Consider the following 24,784-nt stretch of genomic DNA (forward strand, 5'->3'; position numbering starts at 1 on the left):
ATTTGCCCCAAAATTGACCATAATAGAGGCCCACCTACCCTGGGACATTATCAGCAGAAACATCCAGAACCCCAAGTTTGGCAAAGCAAACTTGTAAAGACTGGAAGATAAGCTCAGTTACTCAAATATGCAGATATCAATGTAAGGAATCAAGAATCAGAAAAAAAATTAGGTAAATGTGACACCACCAAAATAAATTAACAAAGCTCCAATAACTAAGCCTAAAGAAATGGATATCTATGAACTTTCAGACAGAGAATTCAGAATAATCCTCTTAAGGAATTTTAGTGAATTCCAAAAAAAAGCACAGACAGACCACTAAATGATATTAAAAAACAAAACTAAACTAAAAGCACAGTGCATGGAAGAAAAAAAAAACACAAACAAGAAAATCAACAAGGATATATTAACCATCAAAAAAATAAATAAAATAATCCTAGAGTTGAAAAATATAATAACTGAATGAAAGAATTAAATGGAGTTTCAAAGGTAGCCTCAACCATGCAGAACAAAAAAATAAGTGGCTTAGAGTATAGGACATTGAAAATTACACAGTCAGAGGGGCAAAAAGAAAAAAGAATGAAGAAAGCCTACAGGAATTACAAAAAACAAACAACTTTTGTATGTGGGAATTCCAGAAGGAGAAGAGAAAGAGAAAGAGACATAAAGTATATTTAAAGCAATAATGGCTGAAAACCTACCAAACATGGGGAGAAAAATATCCATGAGGCCTAAAAGACCCCAAAGAGTTTGAACCTGAATAGGACTCACTAAGACACATTATAACCAAATTCTCAAAAGTTAAAAAAAAAGAATTTTAAGAGCAGCAAGAGAAAAGAGAGAAGTTACACACCAGGGAATCCCCATAAGACTATCGGCAAATTTCTCAACAAAAAAATTTTGGCCAGGAAAGAATGAATTTTTATATTCAAAATATTAAATAAAAATAACTGTGATCCAAGAACTCTATAGCCCGCAAAGCTGTCCTTCAAAACTAAATGAGGAATACAGACTTCCCCTAAAAAACAAAAGCAGAAGTTCATTTCCACCAGACCTGACTTACAAGAAATTCTAAAGGGAGTTCATTGAGTTAAAGGAAAAGAATGCTAATTAACATAATGAAAGCATAGAAAGATACTATAAATCTCCCTGGTAATCATAAGTAAAGAGTCATAATTAGATTCTGCAATATGGTAATAGTAGTGCACGATTCACTTACAACTCTATCTTAAACATTTTTAAAAGTGTAGTAAAAATATCAATAACTACAGTAATTTATTAGTTATAAACACAAAAATATGTACATTGTGACACAAATAACCTAACAAGTGAGGGGGTAAGTAAAAGTTTAAAGGGAATTGATTATATTAAAGATACACTGTTACCAGTTTAAAGTAGGGTGTTATAATTTTAAGATATTTTATGTAAGCTTCATGGTAACCACAAGGGAAAATCCTGTCGTAATTATACAAAATACATGATAAAGAAGTCAAAGCATCTGATACCAAAAAGACATCAAAACACATACACACACAAAGACAGCAGGATGAAAAACAATGAACAATGGAACTACAAAACAACCAGAACACAATGAACAAAATGGCAATAGCAAGGCCTTACCTAGCAATTATTACTTTATAGAGCAGATTAAATTCTCTAAGCAAAAGACATAGAATGGCTGAATAGATTAAAAAAAAAACACAAAAATAAGATCTAATAATATGCTGCCTACAAGAGACTTACTTTACCCTGATGACACACACAGATTGAAAGTGAAGAGATGGAAAAGGAAACATCAAGCAAATGGTAACCAAGTAACAACAACAACAAAACACAAGGGGTAGTTATACTTGCACTAGAGGCTCGGTGCACAGGTAGGGTCCCTAAGCCTGGCCAGTGATCAGGGCCGATCAGGGCCTTCTGGCTGCCAGCCAGGGCCTCCCTTCCCCAGCTGCTGGCCAGGGCCTCCTTTCCCTGGCTGCCGGCTGGGGCCTCCCTTCGTTTCACGCCACCCCTGGTGGTCAGTGCACGTTATAGTGACCGATTGAACTCCCGGTCTCCAGGTCAAGCTCCCATGGGGACACTTTGCATATTAGCCTTTTATATATATAGGTAAGACAAAATAAACTTCAAACTAAAAATGGCACAAAGAGACAAAGATTATTATACCATGATAAAGGGGTCAATACATCAAGAAAATATAATAATTGTAAGTAGTTACAGACCCAACATTATAAAGCATGTAAATATTTAAAGCAAAAACTAACAGAGCAAAAATGTAAAAAACCCATAATAATAATAGTTGGGGACTTAAATATTCCACTCTCAACAATGGGTAGAGAATACAGACAGAATCAATAAGAAAACAGGGGATTTGAATAACACTAGAGACCAAATAAATATAACAGACATAAAAAAGAACATTAAATTAATCATCAGCAGAATACACATTCTTAAGTGCACATGGAACATTTTCTAGAATAAGCCATATGTCAAGTTACAAAACAAATCTTAGCAAATTCAAGATTAAAATCAAAACAAGTATTCTCTCTGACCACAATGGCAGGAACTAGAAATCAAAGAAAACTAGAAAATTCACAAACACATGGAAACTGAACAAAACTCTCCTGAACAACCAATGGGTCCAAGAAAAAAAAATTAAGGGGATAGAAGAAAGTTTGTTGAGACAAACAAAATTGGAAAAACAGTACAAAATTACTTTGGGGATATAACAAAAGCAGTTGTAACAGAGCAGTTCATAGCAATAAACACCTATTTTAAGAAGCAAGAAATATCCCAAATAAAAAATCTAACTCTACACCTTAAAGAATTAAAAAAAGAACAAGGTTATCAGAAGGAAGAAAATAATAAAGACTAGAGCAGAAATTTTAAAAAATAGAGAATATAAAAACAATAAAATGATTGGTTAGTTCTTTGAAATGATAAAGAAACTTGACAAATCCTTAGCTAGACTAATGAAGAAAAATAGAAAAAAATTATAAATATAAATGGGGTAAGTACAATTTCTTTGAACCATAAAAATTAAAAGTAACTAAGAGGCCCACAAACTGAACAATCTAGAAAAAAATAGAAAAATTCTTAGAAACAAGCCACTTATCAAGACTGAATCAGGAAGAAAAAGAAAATCTAAATATATCAATATAAGTACATTGAATCAGTAATATCAATTTTCTCAACAAAGAAAAGATCAGAATGAGATGGTTTCACTGGTAAATTTTATCAAACATTTAAATAAGAATTAACACCAATCCTTCTCAAAGTCTTCCAAAAACTGAAAAGGAGGGAATGCCCCAACTCATTTTGAGGTAAGCATGACCCTAACACCAAAAACCAGGAAAGGATGCCACCTGAAAAGAACACGATAGGCCAATATCACTGATGGATACAGAGGTAAAAATTCTCAATAAAATACTAGCAAACCAAATTCAGTAGCACATTAAAAAGTTCATCTACCATGATCAAAAGTGGGATTTATCCCTGGGATGCAAGGATGGTTCAACATTATACCGGACATTAATGTAGTGAAAGAAGCCCTAGCTGCTTTGGCTCAGCGGATAGAGCATCATCCCTGGGACTGAAAGGTTGTAGGTTCTATTCTGGTCAAGGGCATGTACCTTGGTTGTAGGCTCGATCCTGACCCTACTCAATGAGTGTACAGGAGGCAACCAATCGATGCGTCTCTCTCACATTGATGTTTCTCTCTCTGTGTCTCTATCTCTCCCTTCCACACTCTCTAAATATCAATGGAAAAATATTCTTGGGTGAGGATTAACAAAAAATAGAGAGAAAAGACTAATATGAACATCTCAATTGATAGAGAAAAATCATTTTTGACAAAAACTCAACATTCATTCATGATAAAAAAACTCCTAACAAATTAACATAGAAGGTACATATCTCAACATACAGAGTGTCTACTTTTCCTGTTCCTAGTCAACATAGTACCAGAAGTCCTAGCTAGAGCATTCCATCAGGCAAGAAAAAGATATCAAAGGTATGAGAACTGGAAAAAAATAAATAAAATTGTCTCTATTTGCAAATGGTATGATTTTATATTTTTAGGGAAAATCCTAAAGACTTAACCAAAAGACTGTTAGACTTAATAAATAAAATTGGTAAAATTGCAGGATATGAAATTAACATACACAAGTCAGCAGCATTTCTATACACTAACAACAAATTTTCTGCAAAAGAAATAAAGTAATTGATCCCATTTATATTGCATCTAAAACAAAAAGATATACTTACATTTAACTAAGGAGGTGAATGATCACTACTTTAAAAACTGCAAGACATTGAATCTATCGATTCAATGCAAACTCTATTAAGAATCCAATAACATGTTTTACAGAAATTTAAAAAAGTTTTCCTAAAATTTATATGGAAGCACAAAAGACCCTGAATAGTCAAAGAAATCCTTAGAAAGATAAAACAGGGGCATCTGCCCTGGCCTATGTTCCTGAAGGGTTACAGGTTTGATTCCTGATCAAGTGAACATACCTGGTTGCAGGTTCGGTTGGGGCATGGACAGAAGCAACCAATTGATGTGTCTCTCTCATATCAGTGTTTCTCTCTCTCCCTCTCCTCCCTCCCTTCTACTCTCTCTGAAAAACAATGGGAAAAATATCCCCAGGTGATGATGAAAAACAACAACAAACAGAAAGCATCACACTTTGATTTCAAGCTATACTAAAAAGATACAGTCATCCAAGGAGTGTGGTACGGCCATAAACACAGACAAAGAGAGGAATGAAATCGAACTGAGAGCCCAGAAAGAAATCCAAGTATATACAGTTAACTAATATTTGACAAGGGAACCAAGAATAACTTAATGGAGAAAAGACAGTCTTTTCAATACATGGTCCTCAGATAATTGGATATCCACGTGTAAAAGTGAAACTGGAGCATATCTTACTGCATTCATATAAATTAACTCAAAGTGGATTAAAGACTTAAATGTAAGACCTGAAACCATGAAAATTCTGGAATTAAACATAGGAATAAATCTCCTTGGCATGGGTCTTAATGATTCTTTTAATACGACACCTAAATCACAAGCAACAAAGTAAAAAATAAACAAGTAGGACCACATCAAAAAAAGCTTCTGCATAGCAAAAGAAACCAGCAACAAAATGAAAACTTACAATGTTGCCAAAAATATTTGTAAACAATATATCTGATACAGGGTTAATATTCAAACAATGTGAAGAACTCATACAATTCAATAGCAAGACAATATTAAAAATGGGTAAAAAAGATCTGAATATTCATGTCTCCAAAGAAGAGATACAAAAGGCCAACAGGTGCATAAAAAGATGCTCAACATCACTAGGTATTAGGGAAATGCAAATCAAACCATAATGAGAACTATCCTTATTCCTGTTAGAATGGTCATCATCAGATAATGTCATTTTCCCTGTGAAGTGAAGTATCTGGTCTTCTGTAGTTCACTGACTGTTTTCAATCCATGATAGGGGGCACATTGGTAGACTTTAATAATATCCACCAACCCCCTAACTAAGCAAATGTTTTCTTAAGAAAAATAATGTCATTTATAGAATAAAGAGCTACAGCAGTTCTTCCAGAATAATGAATATGTGAGTGTGCATTTGTGTGTGTGTGAATGTAAATGTGCACACTTCTAATTTTACACAAAGCCATCTTTGAATTCTTTTTTTAATATATATTTTTATTGATTTTAGAGAGGAAGGGAGAGGGATAGAGAGACAGAAACATCAATGATGAGAATCATTGATCGGCTGCCTCCCGCATGCTCCCTACTGGGGATCGAGCCTGCAACCCAGGCATGTGCCCTTGGCCGGAATCGAACCTGGGACTCTTCAGTCCACAGGCCAACACTCTATCCACTGAGCCAAACCAGCTAGGGTCATCTTTGAATTCTTATCATAATGACATTATTTTTTTCCTTTTGACTGAGGACAACCATAATTTCGTACAAAATTATCAATTAATGTTGGCTTTTCAGAAACTCTCCATCTTTTCACAATAGAGACACTAAAACAGAGTTGGAACTGCAACTGAGCGAACGTTACCTTCAGGAGGCAGCACTGAGTGGTGGGGAGGGGACGGGCATTTCTTTGGCATCAATGGGAGAGGACAGACAGGCTATCATTTTTTGACTAGAATTCATAAAATTTCTATGATAGCCCTAACTGATTTGGCTCAGTGGATAGAGTGTCTGCCTGTGGACTGAAGGGTCCCAGGTTTGATTCCGGTCAAGGGCATGTACCTTGGTTGCGGGCACATCCCCAGTAGGTGGTGTGCTGGAGGTAGCTGATCGATGTTTCTCATCAATGTTTCTAACTCTCTATCCCTCTCTGTAAAAAATCAATAAAATATATTTTTTTTAAATTTTTCTATGACATTTTTAATAATGAGAAGTAATGCGGGGCCTTGGAAATCCCTGTACTCACACGTGCTGACTGTGCTTGCCAGTGGCTCCTGCAGCAGGTTTTGAAACAGGAATCTTTGGCTCATCCTGACTGCCCTCTGCTTGGGAACAGACTCTGCTGCTGCCAAAACCAGTCACAGTTCAGTTGCACAGTGGAACCAGTAGAGGGCGACAGCTGGAAACCACTGGTATGTAAGGAGAATGAATAAGGATGGAGAAGAGCAGGGTGGGAGAAGAATAGGAAATGGATTGAACTGCACAATCAGGAGCAAGGCCAAGGGAAACAGTGTCACCACAGCAATGAATGCCTTTGGTGACATGACCAATGGAGAATGCAGGCAGGTGTAGAATGGCCTTCACAACCAGAGCGCAGGAAGGGGGAAGCGTTCCAAGAACCTCCCTTTGCTGAGATCCCCCATCTGTGGATTGGAGCGAGAAAGGCTATGTAATTCCTCTGAGGGACCAAGGTCAGTGTGGTTCCTGTTGGGCTTGTGATGCAACTGGTGCCTTTACAGATGTTATAGAAAACAGGCAAACGTGTTTCATGGAGTGGACAGAACCTGGCAGACTGCTCTTAGTCTCAAGGCAACGAGGGCTGTGATGGTGGCCTAATGGATAATGCCTTCTATATGCTGAGGACAGCAAAGGCCTGGACTCAGAGGAATCCTATGCATATCACGCAAGGAATGAATCCTGCAAAAACAAGCCTGGGTTTTCTGCTGCCAATGACACTGGCTTTGTGGACACCCATGTGCAGGAGAAGTCCCTTACGAAGGCAGTGGCAAGTGTGGGGCCATCTCTGTTGCTAAAATGTGAGCTGTAGATTTTTCCAGTTTTATAGAAAAGGTATTTATTATGAACCAGAATGCAGCAGCAAAGACCTGTGTTCTGGTGTTCTGGTGGTTGGCTATGGCTTTGACAAAGCAGAACTGAATAATTATTGGATTGTTAAAAAAGGGGGTACAGCTTGGGGCATGGGTGTCTACATAAAAATGGTTAAAGACTGGAACAACCACTTTGGAATTGCCACCACGGTCAGCTAGGCTACCGTGTGGGATGATGGTGATTAAGGGAGATGTGATTAAGAATAGAATATCCAGAGGAGAAATTTTGTCTTATAACTCACCAGATCTTATTCTGTGGAATAAAACACTTTAATTACTGAATATCTAAGCTGTGATTTAAATTGAGTGATATTTTACACCGGTACAATGTTACCACTTCTTTAATTATTTGTGCAGTTTTGTATGATTGACTTGCCTAATGACTTTTGAATTTTGACGTTTGAAAAGGATGTATAAAGTTTCATATTTTAAAATAAAGCTTACTTTCAAATAAAAAAAGGTAATGTAGCCTAAAAGTCAAAATGCTATAAAGTCAGATAAATGCCAGATTAGAATCTTAGTTGTGCCACGTGCATTGTTTAACTGTGGTATGTTATTGCACAGCTTTGTGACTTTTCCCTGGCCAGTATGATGGAACTGATCATGTTCAGTTCAGAATTAGCTGTGATGACTGAGGATACAAAGACAGCCCTAACCCAGAGTGGGTATGTGGTAAGTAGGTGCACATAAGAATGTTTCTAGGTGAAGAAAGTCATCTGAAGATGGTACTCTAAAGAAATTCATATGCAAGTCAGAGCCTTTTCAGTTCAACAAAGAAAGGGACCCTTTCATTTAATCATTTTGTATCTCAATGGCTGTGAGGCCAAACTTTATATTTCTGCTTTATATCTAATAAGAAATACTTGGTCATTGACTTCAAGAATTTTGAACAACTCTTCTCTTATTATACCCCTATTATCTTCTTAATCTACTCTTTAATTTCTGCTAAAGTCAAGAAAACACAGGAACCTGCTCCCTCTACCCTCTAAGCATTTAATCAGGCCATTTCTCATTCCTAGAATGTCCCTCCCACTTTCTTTAGCAAAATCTTCAACCTGCCTCTTTCAAGATTTTTCTATAGGATCATGACTCCAGGACAAATAGCCTAAAAGTCAAAATGCTAGAATGGCCTTCACAACAATATGAGTTTTGTATGCTAAGCATTTATATATAAAAAAAATCTATGTTGGCTTCCACTCCATCAACACAGCAAACCAGCACCCAATTCAACTCTTCCCATTAGGCAGATCAACAGATAGTTGTTAACTGCCCTACAAATCAATTAATAAAGAGATTTCCTACTGAAAAATGTTAAACATTTGAAAGTATATGAGATAACTATAGTTAACTAGATAAAAGACTGAGTTAGTCCACAGAGGGTTAATTTATTCAGACACTGTATAAATAAAGCTCAGTGATTTCAACAAGAGAGGCACTATCTACCTTTATCTTCTAACTGAAATGTAGATATAAGAAGTATAAGAAAAAAATTGAGCACAAAATGGAAAGTTAATATAATGCAGAGATATGCAATTTTTAAGGTAATGGGAATTGGAGGGAAAGTATTAAGACAAAAGAGAGGGAAGAAAAGAAGAAATGGAAACAATGATACGGAGTCAAATATGTAGGGTGTCCCCAAAAATGTACACACACACTTTGAATCATTATAAAGGCAGTATTTATTAAAATACATTTCATTTTCAAAATTGAACTATAATCTGTTAAAGTATGTATATATTTTGGGGGACACCCTTGTATATAAACGAAGGCAGGAAACAGGAAACAAATTCTAGAGATGGACAATGGCATTTAACTATAGTTAGTGAATTGTCCAGAATTCAATTTGTGTTAGATGTTATGGAGAATGACGGAAAACAAAGAGTAAAAGCCAAAAGATTTTTCAAAAACAGAAAAAATAACTGAGGTGGGGAAAGGGCACATACACGAAGGAAGTGTTTTAAAACACCTCCTGAGACAAAAGAGGAAATACTAGTGTATGTGCTGAGACACAGCAGGTGAAAGGGAAGAGCATGGACTCTGGAGTCTCCTATGTCCTATTCTGACACTGAAGGGTCTCAGACTCTTGTGCCACTCAGGTGACCCTCTCTGAACCTCAGTTTCCGCATCTGTAATGATCTCAAAGATATTTAGAGTACTCTGTGGTTCTAGTTCACTGAGGAGGCATACATAGCTCATAATCTTGACGTAAAACTTTTTGGAAGAAAATAATTTTGAGGAGGAACATAAAGGAGGGGTGTAAATAGATATTGACATGTTAAAAAGGAAATCTCAGGCAAAGCAAACGTCACGTACAAAAATGCAAGCTAGAAATGAGTCATATGTTTAAGGCAAAACTTATACCTGATAAGTTGAAATGTGAACTTAGAGATAACAGTAATGAGATGGAAAAAAATGTAGGGACAAGGAGATCAGCTGCTCCATTGAAGACAGGGCAACAGCAAAAACACATAGGAATAAAATGATCAAGACAGTATCTGAAGAATGAGCACAATTATTTCTTAAAGGCAAAAAGAAAAGTTTTCATCAAGGGGAACAATGAAATTGAAATGCAATTAAAAGTCAGAAAAGTAGAAAAAAATAGACCTTGGGTCGGTAAATAGGAGACAAAAGTAAGTGGGAGTAAGAAAATGAATGAGTAGGAGGAGATTTAGTAAAAGTAGATTAAGGTTAGGACTTAGGTAACTAGTCAAAGACTTGAGCATTCCTTCTGAATTGGAGCCTTCAGCGCGGCATCAGAATGGGCATTTCAAGGTCAATACAACAGCCAAGAGAGTTTGGCTTCTGCCATTGCTTTAGCTGCCACACTCAAAGCATCTCCAAGCAGGACAAGTGCAGAAGAGGAAGTGAAATTGTTGGAGATTTCTGACGAAATATTTCTTCCTCCTGAGGTCAAAACCCATTAATTGGTCTATAATTGGACTTCTGGTGGGACTGAATGCAATGCAATCCTAGCAATAATTATCTTAGCAAACACTTAGGGAACCCTCCATGCACCGGGAACCATGCTGTGTTTAAAGGCACAATTTCATCTAGTGATTCCTATGAAAGGATAAAGTAAGAAGTACATGGCCAGAAAGTAGGACTCCATCCAGTTAATCGCATCTTCATTTGCATATGAAAGTCAAGCAGCCTAATAAGGAAGAGTATTAAAAAATCGGGCGCTGAGGGCAAAAGAATATTCTTCCTAAGGTGTCAGCACACAGGAAAGTACCTGGAGAAGCATCATTATCACCTCACACAGGAGAGTCCAAATGAATCCACAGCATTAAAAAGAAATCAGGGAAATGCCAAACTGGAAAGCACTGCAGTGCATAAAAGTTAAATGAGACAATATAATAGAACACACGCTCTAAAGCCTTCAGCCTCTCATTTTTATTCTATAATGTAAACACAATATTGTTACCTGGAGGGTGGATGAGGAACAGCTGAGGAGAGTTTAGTTCTCATGAGGAGTAAAATAAAGAAACATTACTCATATTTATAATTAACTAGATTGTCTCTAACAACTATGGGAGACACCCTTTCATAATGCAATGGCTGGTGGTTGAGGTTTCCTTCTCGTCAAAATAAAATAAAGTAAAAGCAACTGCAAAGGTATTTCTCTAATTAATGTTTAAAATGCATTTACTTTAGCATAAGCTCACATTTTCATGTAAAGTCTTAATTTGATCGTAATTAGCACAGACTACAGGACTTAATTAGGACTAATCATTCCTTAATGCAATCAGAATCCCAGAAGAACAATATAAACAGATTTTTATTGGTATTAGTGATGCAAACTTGTAAACTATAGAGCCAATTAACCCGTGACAATGCTTCCAAAATCTATAATAAAAGCATAGTATGCTAATTAGACTGGACAGCCTAAGATTTTCCAGACGTCATTCTGGACATCCTTCCGCATGACCTTCCAGATGAAGCCACGGCAGTGGTGGCATAGGCAGAGGCGGTTAGGGGCAATCCGGCAGGCAGGTGAGTGGTTAGGGGTGATAAGGCAGGCATGCAGAGTGGTTAGGGGCGATCAGGCAGGCAGGCAGGCGAGCCGTAATGAGTCAGCAGTTCCAGATTGTGAGAGGGATGTCCAACTGCCAGTTCAGGCCTGATTCTGCAGGGATCCCTGGGGAACCGGGCCTAAACTGGCAGTTGGACATCCCCCGAGGGGTCCCGGATTGCGAGAATGATTGGTGCATTACCAAACAGTTCCATGAGTACACTAGGAACATAGTAACAGAGTTCATCATCAAACCCCACAGGGTCAGTTTTCCTTCTTTAGGGCTAAAGAGAGCAGTCACAACTGGGCTGCATAGTAAAATACGCTACCTCTTAATGACATTAGGCATGAAAAGACTTGCAAGACATTTCAGGTTCTATGATGTCAACATAACTCCCGGTTAACCTTTTGCACTCGGATGTCGAGTGTGACTCGACAAGGTTAGCATTAGAATAAAGGAATCGAGAAAAAAGCAAGCGAGTGCAAAGGGTTAAATTCTGATAGATAAGAAAATCTACAATTTCTAGGTCATGTAACAAAATTCTGTTTTAGTCCCCTTTCATTTTGAAAAGTTAAACTTCCAGGAGAAGTGGGGGGCTTAGTGAACGTGTCTGCTTTACAAGTCCAGAGTATAACAGCAACTGTTTTTCTTCTGTCCATTACATCCTAACTTAGTGTGTTTGCTCCTTCAGCCTCATGAAATGGTTTATAACTCCCCTGAAGGGGAACTTGTAGCCATTATCAGCAGTTAGACATTCCTGTTACAATTTATGAAAAGACAGGAAATGTAATTTGTCTTAACATAGAACTCTCTAATAATAAAATGTCTCCCTGGAATTAGAATCCACCCTAAAATACCTGGAATAATTCACACAGTTCAATTTGAAACTTCAACTGTTCTATATATTCATTTCCAGAAAGTGCCAGACTGAACACGTTAGCACAGGATAGGTCTTCTTGACTAAGCTTTGAAACAAAGGGTAAAAGTACAAATTGGCATACAGCTTCTACTGCACCAAGATGACGTCCCAGCTGGAATTTAGTAAGACATTAACAGGGAGGTGCGGCCTTTGAAATATGTAGTCTAAACAGTATGCTCAGATTTCTAAACTGTTGTGGGTTTCTCCTCACAATGTTGCAGATTCAGAGCAGCTTGCTGGTGAGACAGATGCCCCAAATCATATGCTAGGAGGGTAGGGGAGCAGACTTCTAGATTTGGTGAACTAATTAGTCCCTTACCTCCTGCCAGTTTTTCAGGACTTCTAGGATGAGTTCAGTCAAGTTCATATTGATGCACAGATAGGATAAATCAAAGCTACTGCCATGCTTGAACAAATAACAAGAGTTCTGACTTACATCAACCACCCTCCACCTTTACCCAGAACCTTCTTAGTTGTTGTTGTTGTTGTTGTTGTTTTTTCAGTAAACACACTCATTCTTCATGCTCACCGTTTTTTTATTAAAACTGACTTAACAGAGCCGATTAGAAGGATTCACCAGAGATTTCTAAAAGACTTGTTTATTTGGGATAGTTGTATGGTTGTGATTTTAGGTACCAAGTATTAGTTATCTCCTTTGTGCCCGGAAGAGTAGGACGAGATCGCAAAACACGGTTGCTGTCTTTATGCAACTTCCAGTGTCTCCTGAGGAAACACTGGACTCTCATTACACAGTTGATAACTCTTGAGGTAAAATACAATTAGTCCCTAATTAAGGAACACAGAAAATAGGATCTTCATCCAGGTTTAATATGTGGATTAAAGGAAAGCAGAGGTGTGTGTGTGTGTGTGTGTGTGTGTGTGTGTGTGTGTATTGAGGATTATTATTTCAATGAGCATGAAATAGCAGATGATGAGAAAAAATGAATGTCACAATCACCTCTTTTACCCATCAGCAAGTATGATTTTAAGCTTCTCAAAGCTGTTGCTTATTTTTCTGCTTTGTGAAACAGCTTTAGACCCAGAACTTGAGAATCTGAAACCTGAACTTCATATTCTCCAGAAAGGAGTCACCACCAGCAGTATTTTTGAGGGATCTAAATATTAAAAGAAAGCAGGTCTGTACATCAATGCTAAAAAGCCATTCTCTATTCTACAGCAAACACTCTCTCCCACTCAAAGGGGTATGTGTAATACGACACCCGACATAACTCAATATTGTAAAGCTTTATGTTCAAAGTCCAATTCTTCAGCAAACTTTGCAAAGCTCTTCCAGCCTCTGACATTAGGCATGCCCTCCCACAGAAGGGACATGAAGAAGAGGAACATCTGTCTTTGGACATTGTACTGTGAGTTATGCATTAAATTTTATACTTGTTACAATCAAATATACAGGAAAACATGTCCCCATCACATGAAAGCCAAGGGAAAAACCAACTTAAATCCTTAAATTTGCTACTAAAGGTATCCTCATCTTTTATTTTCTTTCAGTGTGTGTGTGTGTGTGTGTGTGTGTGTGTGTGTGTGTGTGTGTGTGTGTATCTTGTTCTGTGTTCTTTTCTGAGATGACCAGTGAGGTGTGACCACAAGAGGGAAGAGAGGAGAGGCTCAGGAAAAAGCTAAGGTGATTATGCTCACAGGCCCCAGAGAGATGGTCACTCACACCAAAGCGGACCAGACGAGAGAGCACCAAGGGAGCGGGCTCAACCAAGCAGGTGACAAACGGAGCAAACAAGCACCCCTGTGCTTTTACTGGGGGTCAGGGTGGGGCACAAAAGAAAAAGTGCAAAGTGATGTCACCGGTGCACTTGAATATTATTAGGTTACAGTTAAGGGGGGGGGGATGGTAGGAAGGAGACCTTGTGGCGGGGTCCCACCTTGTCCCACCCATTAGTGCACCTGGGCTCCTGGGAGGATGCTCACAGCCTGTTTATGAGGCTGCTGAGGCAGCAGAAAAGTAAGAAGTTTTAAAGAGTAAGAAGTTTTAAATTTTACAATGCATGTCTTTTAGTCTCTGTTTATAAAATTACTAGAGGCCCAGTGCATGAGATTCATGCACTGGGAGGCTGGGGGATCCCTCAGCCTGGCCTGTGCACTCTTGCAGTCCAGGAGCCCTCGGGGGGTGTCTGACTGAGAGTTTAGGCCCACTCCCTGGACATTCTTAAAACATCCTTAGTGCTGCCGCCAGTGTGCTCACCAGCTATGAGCCATAAGCCTGGCTTCTGGCTGAGTGGAGCTCCCCCTGTGGGAGCACACTGACCACCAGGGGGCAGCTCCTGTGTTGAGCGTCTTCCCCCTGGTGGTCAGTGTGCATCATAGCAACCAGTCATTCTGCCATTCAGTAGATTTGTATATTAGCCTTTTATTATATAGGATTTTAGAAAGAAAACTCTGTCTTTAAAGATAAATTGTAGGCTTTCAGTGTTTCTAATGCTTCCTCTTCCCAAAATGACATCTTAAGCGTAACAGAAATCTTAAATGATGACATGGCAATTAGGTGGGACCCTTGATTTTTATGTGGGTCATTGGTCTGTGTCTTCTGCTGGTCCAGTTTATCCTGCGTACCTTGTGAAGTTGTCTATTATGGTCTGACTGGTGAATTCCTGGCTTCTTTCCAAGCTCACCCAAGCCAGTTCTCTGCCCCACCTCATCCCGTGCTAGTGCTGTAGCCATGTCCTAAGGCTCAACCTCAGCTTAAGCTCTGTACCTGCAAACTATGTGGTATCAGGGTTTGAGCTCAGCTTCCTCCTACATGCCCATAATTTCAGCAGAGAATGTCTGAATCACTTCCAGGACATAAGCAACCGGTTAGGCAAGGAGCCATTGACTTAGGCCCTCTCCCTGATAAGCATTTCTATTTTGCTGTGACTGGAGAAAGGAAAGTACGACATAAATGTCATGCCACTCTTTGTTTCTACTCTCAAGACTTGGGGGCTCTGTCTTAGCCTCTTCAACCTTTTGGCAGTGCCTGTGCACCTGCTTTGCTTTTTCAAAAGTGGCTGGAGTAGAAAAATCAGTGGATGAAGATAATAAACCATAATCATGTAATATTTTCAAAATATTAACCCCACTGTGTCTAGAATATGACAACATTCATGCAAAATCAAAGATATAACTTGTATAAAATATTTTATATTTTAATCCTACTTAAACACATCTGTCAAACATGGGGAGTTTGTCTTACTTATATTTGCACTCTAGTGTTAAAAGAATAAAGTAAATGTCAATGAAACAATTTTGTAAGTAGGATTATGACTGAAGAAAAGAGGAAGGAGATAAGATAGGAAGTAGCTAAAAGAAAAGAAAGAGGAGGAAGAAAAGAGGGGCAGCTTTCAACACTAGGGATGTTCTCAGCTTGATACAGACAGATTCAACACAGTCTACTTTACTCCTCAATTTATGATAATCCTTGATGTAGTAAATTGGTGGTACTTGAAAAAGATCCTGACTCTGAAGAGCTATCAGTTGCATTATTAGACTCTGTTTCCAAGGAGAAGACTAGACAAAATAGTATTATAGATTTTTAACAATAAGTATTAAATTTTTTTCCATCCCCACTTAGAAAATGTATTCCATAAAGATAACCCACTCCCCAATCACTCAAGTTTGCAAAAGTTAAATCATAAATGTTTCCAATTCAGTCTAACAACCGAGAAAGTACAATAGCTCGTTAATAAAGTAAACCTAAAGTAAAAAGCTCTTTCATTCATTTGTTAGATATATTTGTTTTAGCATCCAACATGCTTTTTCCAAGAGTGCCCAATGAATATTGATTAATGATGAGATTATTTTATTGAAAGCATAAATTTGTGTTCTTAGTGTGCTTCTAAATCACATGTTAGAAACAAAGTCTGACTCATTTGTTAATAATTTAATAGTTGTGATGTCTCTTCCAATTATGTATTGAGAATTGTGAAGTAGCTTCTTCCAGTCTGCTAGCCCTGTGCATAGACAGATCAGCAAAATCAGAGATTAATGCTAACCCAGCATCTCTGCTGAGATGTCAACACACAGGATTAATACATGAAAAAGTCAATGTAACTTCAAATAATGCTATTACATCTTTAAATTATGTGTTGCTATTCAGAGATACAAAATGTTATATGAGATGAAAGGGGAAAAAAGGGATTCCTTAAAAACTTCAGGAGAAAAAATCAATTGGTAGACCAAGAAATAAGGATTGAAAAAGAATATAATGTGGGACATACCACTATTGACTCCAGTCTCAGTAACAATATATTGTTTGTCCTTATTCCACCCACCCATAAATAATACCTGGCATTAACATGAATAGCCCAGAGAAAAATGCCTCAATATGGCATGTCGAGTTCTACCTTTGACAAGTTTTTTCTCAACTTCCTCTCTAAAATGAGGACCAACAAAAGGCATTTAACAACTGCCTGACCACATGAGGTTTGCATGAGATTTTGTCTCCTTAAAATGATGAAGTTATGATATTTAATGATTAGACAAACCATATTGTTCTTTTCCCAAAGAAGAGAGAAAATAATGGCTTTAATATTGATCCACTTCACACTTGCCCAAGTAATGACCACTTAGATGGGGTCATTCCCTTTCAAGAAACAGAAACATGGTCAGACTTGTTCAAATTAAAAATAGGTATTTATTGGAAAACTTTGGAGAACAGAATGAAAATATAAGCAGGAAGAAAAGCTTGGTCTCTGAGAAGCAAAAGGTGACGAAACATCATTACTCCCTCCATTTCTCAGGGAGGCAGATTTGCCGGTCTCTGCCCTTTTCAGTGAGCTTTGGCTCTGCTACCCTCAATCTTTCCTTCTCCCCTATTCCAACATCCAACCCCATTGCAGCCTTTGTTGCTTTGATGACACATCACACTGAACATCCGTTGACAAATGCCCACTTCCCACCTTCTGATCATAATTCTGACCAAAGTTTGCTCAGAGCCATTCACAGCCAGGAAGTTCTGGGTTGGGTAAGTCAATCCTCCTCCTCTACTCAAGGTGCAAGCTTTCAATAGGTTGTGATGTCTGTGGACAGAGCAGCACACTGCTGTGAAAAATTTAACTAACCTGTAAGAAAGACCCCAGGGAACACATGAGCCCTGGGAGTAACCCAGAGTCAGGCTAGCTCAGTTATCATGAAAGACACATGCTCAAAATCAAGCAACATTTATCAACCTCTATACCAAATAGGGATGTCACACATAAATACACATTAATGCCTACATTCCTACTTTCCAGAAAATGTAGACAATACTTGCTTAGAAAACCTTATGCACAGATTGTATGTGTTCTATACATGAGCCTTGGTACTGATGTATATTATTTCTTTTTTTAATATTATTTTTTTCTTGATTTCAGAGAGGACAGGATAGGGAGAGAGATATATAAACATCAATGATGAGAGAGAATCATTGATTGGTTGCCTCCCACACGCCCCCTACTGGGGACCCAGCCTGCAACCCAGGCATGTGCCCTTGACTGGAATCAAACCCAGGGGTCCTTAAGTCCTCAGGCTGATGCTCTATCCACCAAGCCAAACCAGCTGGGGCCTAATGTGTATTATTCCTATAATCTGGATCAAATTGTTTAAACTCTAATTCTTTGTATACATAGTTCCTTGACAACATACAAGATTGCTCTTGGGACTAAATGAGACAACAAAGGCAAAATACCTATCTTAGGACTCAACATCCAGGAGCTATCAATATAGGCTTTTTCGATTCTCAAGGTACAATCCAAAGTTCTTACAAACCTTTTCAAACTCTATCTTACAAAATAAGCAGTTTAAATCTCTTACCTTATGCCAAACCTATTTAATTGTGGAGTTGCCTCTAAATCCACCTACTCACCCAGAAACCCCTCTTGCAAAAATATTTTCCAGTAAAGGCAAGGAGTTGGTGATACAGCAATATCTGAGTTGGTCTTATTAAGAACATAATTGAAATGACAGAAATATATAGAAAATAGTTATTTTGCTATCTTGTCTACTCCTCATCTCAGAAAATATACTTATTTCATTGTTTTCAATGTGTATGTATACATATGCACATATATAAATGCATGAACACACCAGGTGATCCCTGTCCTCTCACTCTCATAAACATATACAGACACACACATACACAGACATAAATTCTTCCTCCTTCGCCAGTGAAAGTCATCTGGTATTCATACATCTCTCTGTGTCAGATATCTTCAACTAAGTTTGACCTACTTGCTTAATCTGGTCAGCAAATGTGTTTCATTTGGCCTAAATATATGTGGACCAAAGGGTATTATTACCTACTCATTTAAAACTTTTGACAATGTCACATGAACATCAATATACACCTACTATGGAAAGTTTGGATAATCCCTAACACTAGGGCTGCATCTCCATATGAAAACTGTCTGCTTTAGACAGAGCTGAAGTTCTCCATTTTACTAAAGACTCTACCACGCACTAAGTAGTACTTACTACTTCATATTAAACTGTCTTGCTTTCCATTCACTACCTTCATTGTCCTTATGGGCACTTCATTTTCCATACTCTGGACTATGCTTTTATACTCATTTCAGTGTCTTCTTCAGATTTTATTCCCCCAAGGGGGGAATAAGCACATTGGTTTGACTGCTTTCTATACTGCTTAAATGTATTTTATTCCAATGGAGATGTCAAATAAATGTGTGACATTAATGACGACAGTGATATAGTACTCAATGATTTGTTCTTATATACAGCTGAACCATCTAAGGCATCCTCTGAGTTGCAAAAGCCTTTATGACAACTGTTGATTATTCATGGTCTGCTTCTCCAGTTTATGAATCATTCGGGTAGCTTTGTTTCTCTCCATTTTGCCCACTACCTGATTGCCTCTGTGTATCGCCTCCAGTACAAAAACATGAGTAGAGAGATGAAGAAATCTCTTGATTAAACTTATCAATAAGAGAAAATATAGGGTCAATGGCTTAAAAAAGAGCAAAGGTTTTATAATTTAACTTTGTTCCCTCTATTTGGCAGATCTTTAGATAATCTGAAATTTGACAAGCAATTATAGCAGGCACTGTCCATGGCCCATACATTGCCCTGGGACGTATGGGCCATTGTGTGTTGGTATCAGCTGACTTTCAACCAATAGCTGACCTTTGTTTCTGGAATGAGGGAAAGGTGAGTTGTACAGAGGTGCTACTGCATGGCAGTCCAGGAGTTGCAAGGCATTAACACTCCCAGAGGCAGGAGAGTCTTCAACAAATGACTAGAGACTTAGTATGCAACTGTCTTACCTCATCATATCTCAGTTGTGTGTGTTGCATTATTTCCCAGAGTCTGCCCTCTGGGTCACGGTTCAGGCACCCACTATAATGCTTATTTACTAGATCATCTTTATTGGCTACATTCCCTTTCTTACATCACTCCCCCACTCCCCATGGGTTTTTCCTGCATTTCCCAAACACACTTCTTTCACTCAATCCCAACCTCCAGATCTCATGCCAGGTGATCCCACAATAAAGTATATGTATGTCAGAAATAGGTAGACTACCAAGAAACAAGCCAATTAATCCCCATGATTTTCATAGTACCAAAATCACACTTTAAGATAGAATTCCTTCAGATTAGTTACAGCTTTCAATCAGTAAAAGTTTTGCCAGAGAACACATTTTATATACCATACTTTAGTCATTTAAGATAGGTTTTGGTAACTTGAGAAGAAATATTATTGTGAAACACATTTTAGTCAAGGTTTTTTATCTTAGTTGATCTAAAATGTCTTTTTATTGCTTTATCAATCAACTAAATGATTTTTCCCATGTTTAAAATAAAATTATATACTTATTGTGTGCTGGGCAAGAGAGACAATGAGGATAAAATTTTAATTGGTTTTCATGAACATGACTTTGTAGCTTATGTGACTGCTGGAGGGAACTCTATAATTTTCATTACTGTAAAGTGACGAATGGAGAAGGCAGAAGCCAAATAAGATATCCTGTTTTAGGGCCAGACAAGCTTCTGAAAATTGTGAAAATCTAGCAGTTGTGGTTTGGCATTCAAAGTTTATGGACCTTAGTTCCAAAATGCTCTTTGACAAATTTAATTTGGCCTCGGGGCAGTGGTGAGGAAATATGAGAATTCAAAGAAGTGAGGCAGAAGAAAAATTAATGGGGTGAAAGAATTGGCTGTGAGGACAGAATGCAAAAAATAAGGCTAAGTAGAATTCTTAATTCTTGCTGCCTTATAAATGCGCAGCAAATGAAAGGGCTTACCAGCAAACTGATGTACTGCACCCAATTTACCCAACTCTTCCAGCTACTCAGAGACGCATTGGGAATCATCCAGCTTCCATTTAGTTTTCTGCTACTCTGGAGCCAAAGTGATGTAAGTACAGAAGTGAAAAGTACTGCAAGCCAGGCATATTAGCGACTGCCAGCAACACAAAAGTAACCACAAGACAGACTTTTTATCTTGCAAATATATCATTTAGCCAACCCATCTTTCTAAAGACCATGGTGGAACCTCATATTTTAATTTCTTATTCTCATATCATAGACATTTATCATTCATGTGACTGAAACACTTTTTATGTACCTCTATTATAGCAGCTATGTTAAAATCATTTTTATGTGTATTTTCTGACTCAATAATGAGTGATTTGAGATTTGGGATAGGATTATTTTCAACTTTTGCCTTACCAGAACCCAGCATTTGGCCCATGATAACTGCTCAAAAAAATCTCTTTTAAAAAATATATTTATTGAATTCAGAGAGGAAGGAAGAGGACAGAGAGATAGAAAAATCAATGATTAGAGAGAATTATTGAGTGGCTGCCTCCTGCCCATCCCAAACTGGCTGTGCCCTGATCTGGAATTGAACCGTGATCTCCTGGTTCATAGGTCAATGCTCAACCATGCAGCCAAGCTCAAAAAAAAAATAAATCTTTTGAATTAAAATGCTAACTTATATACCTAGAACTTTCTGATGAGGATAAAAGTATAGCCGTTCTATTGCATTTCATATTCGTTCAAACTCCTTGTATTTAACATATAACCATCTTTCTTTATTTTATTTTTTGGTATCCAACTCTGCCAACAGAGATGATATGGTAGTTTCAATGACTTTCCCACAACTGATTCTCCTAATTCACCTGCTTATTTGTGTTACAAAGTCAGCTCATCTGTCATGTTAGGCATTGTTTTCCTTCTGAATATTTAACTTTTAAAGAAATTCTAATTTTTTTAAATGCTCAACGCTCAGAAGAAATGCCATTGCCCGGGTATTGTGGCGTGTCCTAATCGGTATCTCCATCTCAAACATGGTATTAGAAGAAGAGAAACTGCAAATATCTCCCTGGTACCTCAATTTAGTGCATTTAATGGGGAAAGCTGTTGTGCACTTGCCCATCATTATAGCAAATGTCCTATGAAATAAGGCCATTTTACCCCCATGTTTGGCAAAGCACCTCCATCACTAGTAATTAGTGTCAATGACAGTGTTACTCACCCCATGTTCCGGTGCAACCCATCTGCTCACTGTCCTGCAATGCCCTCAGACAGTCTCAGGTTCATCTGCTCCCTGCCTGGTGTTCCCCCCTACAGTTCTGTCCATCTGCTGACTTCCTCGCTCTGACCTTTTAAAGTCCTGTTGATTTGCTGACTCTCTGCCATCCTAGCTCAGGCATTTTGATCACCTTGGGCTGATACAATGAATGGTCCACTCTACCAGTTTGTCCTATTAGCTCAGGCTTCTCTGTCCACTGACCAATCCATCTAACCCCTACATCACAGAATACTAAAATATGTATATTTTATGAGACTCTAAACCAGGCTGGACATTAGTGGGAGGAGCAATTGATGAGAAACCTGGAGTCCTAAGTTCTGTTCTTGGCTCTGTCATTACATAGATGTATAACTCAGAAAAGTCCCTGATTTCCCTCTTGACCTCAGTTGCCTCAATTCTAAAATGAGGGGATTGTCATTTCTTTTTTAATCCTTTTTGGCAAACAGAAAGTGGCTAGATGTAAAACCTTGGGCACGTATCTTATACTTGATGAAATACAAAGGGATGCAATCACTAAGTTATCTGAATTGTTGGTAGAATAATCCAAACCATGTTAAAATGACACCAGTCTGGAACTAAAGACAGAAGTCTGTGTGTGGTGGAAGGGGTAGTGGGAATGGCGGGCTTCCATGCCTTTTTCAGCAACCCTCTGAACTGAAAACATCCCTGCTTCTCACCTTTAACCTATCCTCACCTGCCCCACATCTTGTCTACGTTGCTCCTATTCCATTTATTCCTGTTGATTCAGTTTTCATCCTACTTTTCACATTTTTAAAAGTTGTCCTCTCATCAGGGCACTAAATAAGTGAATAGCCATGATATTGCTATCGCTATAGCATACTTGCCCAAGGACACACCAATCTTTCATTCTGTAGCAGTCACAGTCATCGCCCTGGCTAAACACCTTTGCCAAATCTAAAGAAGGGCCCTCTTTTATTTGCTCTCTGTTCTATATTGTGAATGCCAGATGGGACAGACAGAGCTAGGTATGGCGCACATTGGAATGTTGCGTGAACCATTGTGAACCTAAGTGTTCTCAAATTAAAAATGGGTATATCAATAACTACCTTTCCATATTGCTGACAGGTAGTGAGATAACACCATGGTGCTCTCAAAATGTAAGTGCTGAGTTTAGGGTACATAATAACTTATAGTCAATATATTTTCTGCCACCAAAATCTCTGGACTCTAGGATAGCACAAAGTTACTCCCAAAACCCACTAGACAAGTATTTAGTGTGTGAAAAAAGCCAGGTCCTGCTTCCAAAATTATAAGCTGTCAAAATCACAGTTTCTTACCCATGGGAGCTGACAAAATGACAGAAATATACTTTCTAGAATGATGATTTACAAAGGCATATCTATTTCTATTGGCAGGAATGATTATCTACCCTGTGATTTATATTATCAGATAATTTACAGTAATCTGATCTGAAAAAACTATGGCAACACCCATGTGGTTTGATATTTCCTTAAGATGCCCAGAAGAAGCATCCCAACTACTTCCACATTTAGAAGCCTGTTCCACATACCTGTTCACTTCCCATCCTTTACCGCTAGCCTGCTGGATGGTACCTCTCAGAGGAGTTACCAGTCCTGGCCCCATAGTGGCCACTCCTTGAGTTCCTAAATTATCCCAGCCCTAGGAGTGACAGCCACTTTCTACAATTACCAGTTTCTGGGCTATCTCTTTGACCACTTGATATTCTCACAGTTTCCCAACACGTATATTAAATTCACTCTGATTTAAATGCCTACTGTAGTTTCTATTTCTTGAATGGAGACTGATTGACATATTATGTTACATTTTAAAAGAATAATTATTTAATGTATGAGAGAAAGTAAGATATACCATCTGGTTCAAACTCATATTTGCCATAAGGCCTGTGTGGATTTCGAATCATAACCTCTAAGTCTCTGCCTAATCATATAAATAAAATATAATAGTAATATCTATTTCAGATGTTATTATTATTATTTTTGTAATAAACTTACAATAAAAGTAGTAAAATAGCACATTTTGAAGCAAACCACATAAAAAACATTTTAAATCATAAGAATACTAAAATACTATAGACATAACAATAGAAAGCGCAAAGAGCAAATAGTTATTAATAGCAGTGTGAAAATAAATGTTATATAAATTCAGATGAACACTCATTAAATTCTTATAGAAACCATAATGAAAAAGCATAATATGAATCATCATTACTTAATCACTTTCATTTAGTCTTTCATTAAAGGATACAAACCTTTTGAAATCATGATTACACAAAACAGTATCTCATGATATATTAGTTTTAAAATAGTTTCTCTAACTAATACAAGTCACTGAGAATAAAATATCTGCCTTTATCAAAACTCCATATACTAACTTGTCCTTTCCAGAATGCCAGAGTTAAAAAATATTATTATAAATATTAAAGTTCAAGGTTGTTATTTTAATAAACTTAATTATGCAAAACACCAAATGCAAGAAATTTGAAACAGACGGGTAATTACAGCAACTAGCTACAGATGGCATAGCAGTACAATGTATTTTTCAAGTGTGGTTTGATTAAAAAAAAGAAAAGTCAATTGAAAACACTTTTCCACTAGTACAATCATGGAGTAGATTACTGTTGAAGACTTGGAAATTCATTTTCACAAATAACTTTTGAAAATAATGAATTTTGCTTGTCCTATAATGACAATGGCAAATACTATTTTTAAAAACTCCATCACAGGAATAAAAGCACAGTATAAAGAAAAATATTTAGTCTTTAAATTCAATCTATTTGCCACAATAGAATGTAAAAATAAAAATAGTCTTCCGCATTGAAAAGCTGGGGCCATAAGAGAATATGAAGAGCTCCGCATGTGAGGGGCATAACACTGGACAAGATACTCACTGCACATCTGAAGAGAAAGCAGGGTCAGTGAGGGAAGCACATAAATCAGAATGGCCAGTGCAGATGGGACACCTCTGCTCCTCTGGAAGAATCAGACTGGCTACAATAGAA

At 37.7% G+C, this 24,784-nt stretch overlaps 1 protein-coding gene and 1 pseudogene across 2 annotated transcripts in view; one reads left to right on the forward strand and one right to left on the reverse strand.

Annotated features, from left to right (window-relative positions):
- LOC307106513 (procathepsin L-like) overlaps positions 1–7,476 on the forward strand; it is a 51,839-nt pseudogene extending 44,363 nt beyond the window's left edge. Inside the window, exon 3 of the transcript in view lies at positions 6,644–7,476. The product of the transcript in view is annotated as a procathepsin L-like (transcript). The remainder of the gene's footprint in view (positions 1–6,643) is intronic.
- The window catches only part of THSD7B (thrombospondin type 1 domain containing 7B), a gene marked incomplete at its 5' end in the record, with an annotated part of 754,786 nt that overhangs the window by 644,719 nt on the left and 85,283 nt on the right, over positions 1–24,784 (reverse strand). The window lies entirely within an intron of this gene.

This window comes from Cnephaeus nilssonii (assembly GCF_951640355.1).
Source record: "Cnephaeus nilssonii genome assembly, chromosome: 10".
Lineage (NCBI taxonomy): Eukaryota > Metazoa > Chordata > Mammalia > Chiroptera > Vespertilionidae > Cnephaeus > Cnephaeus nilssonii.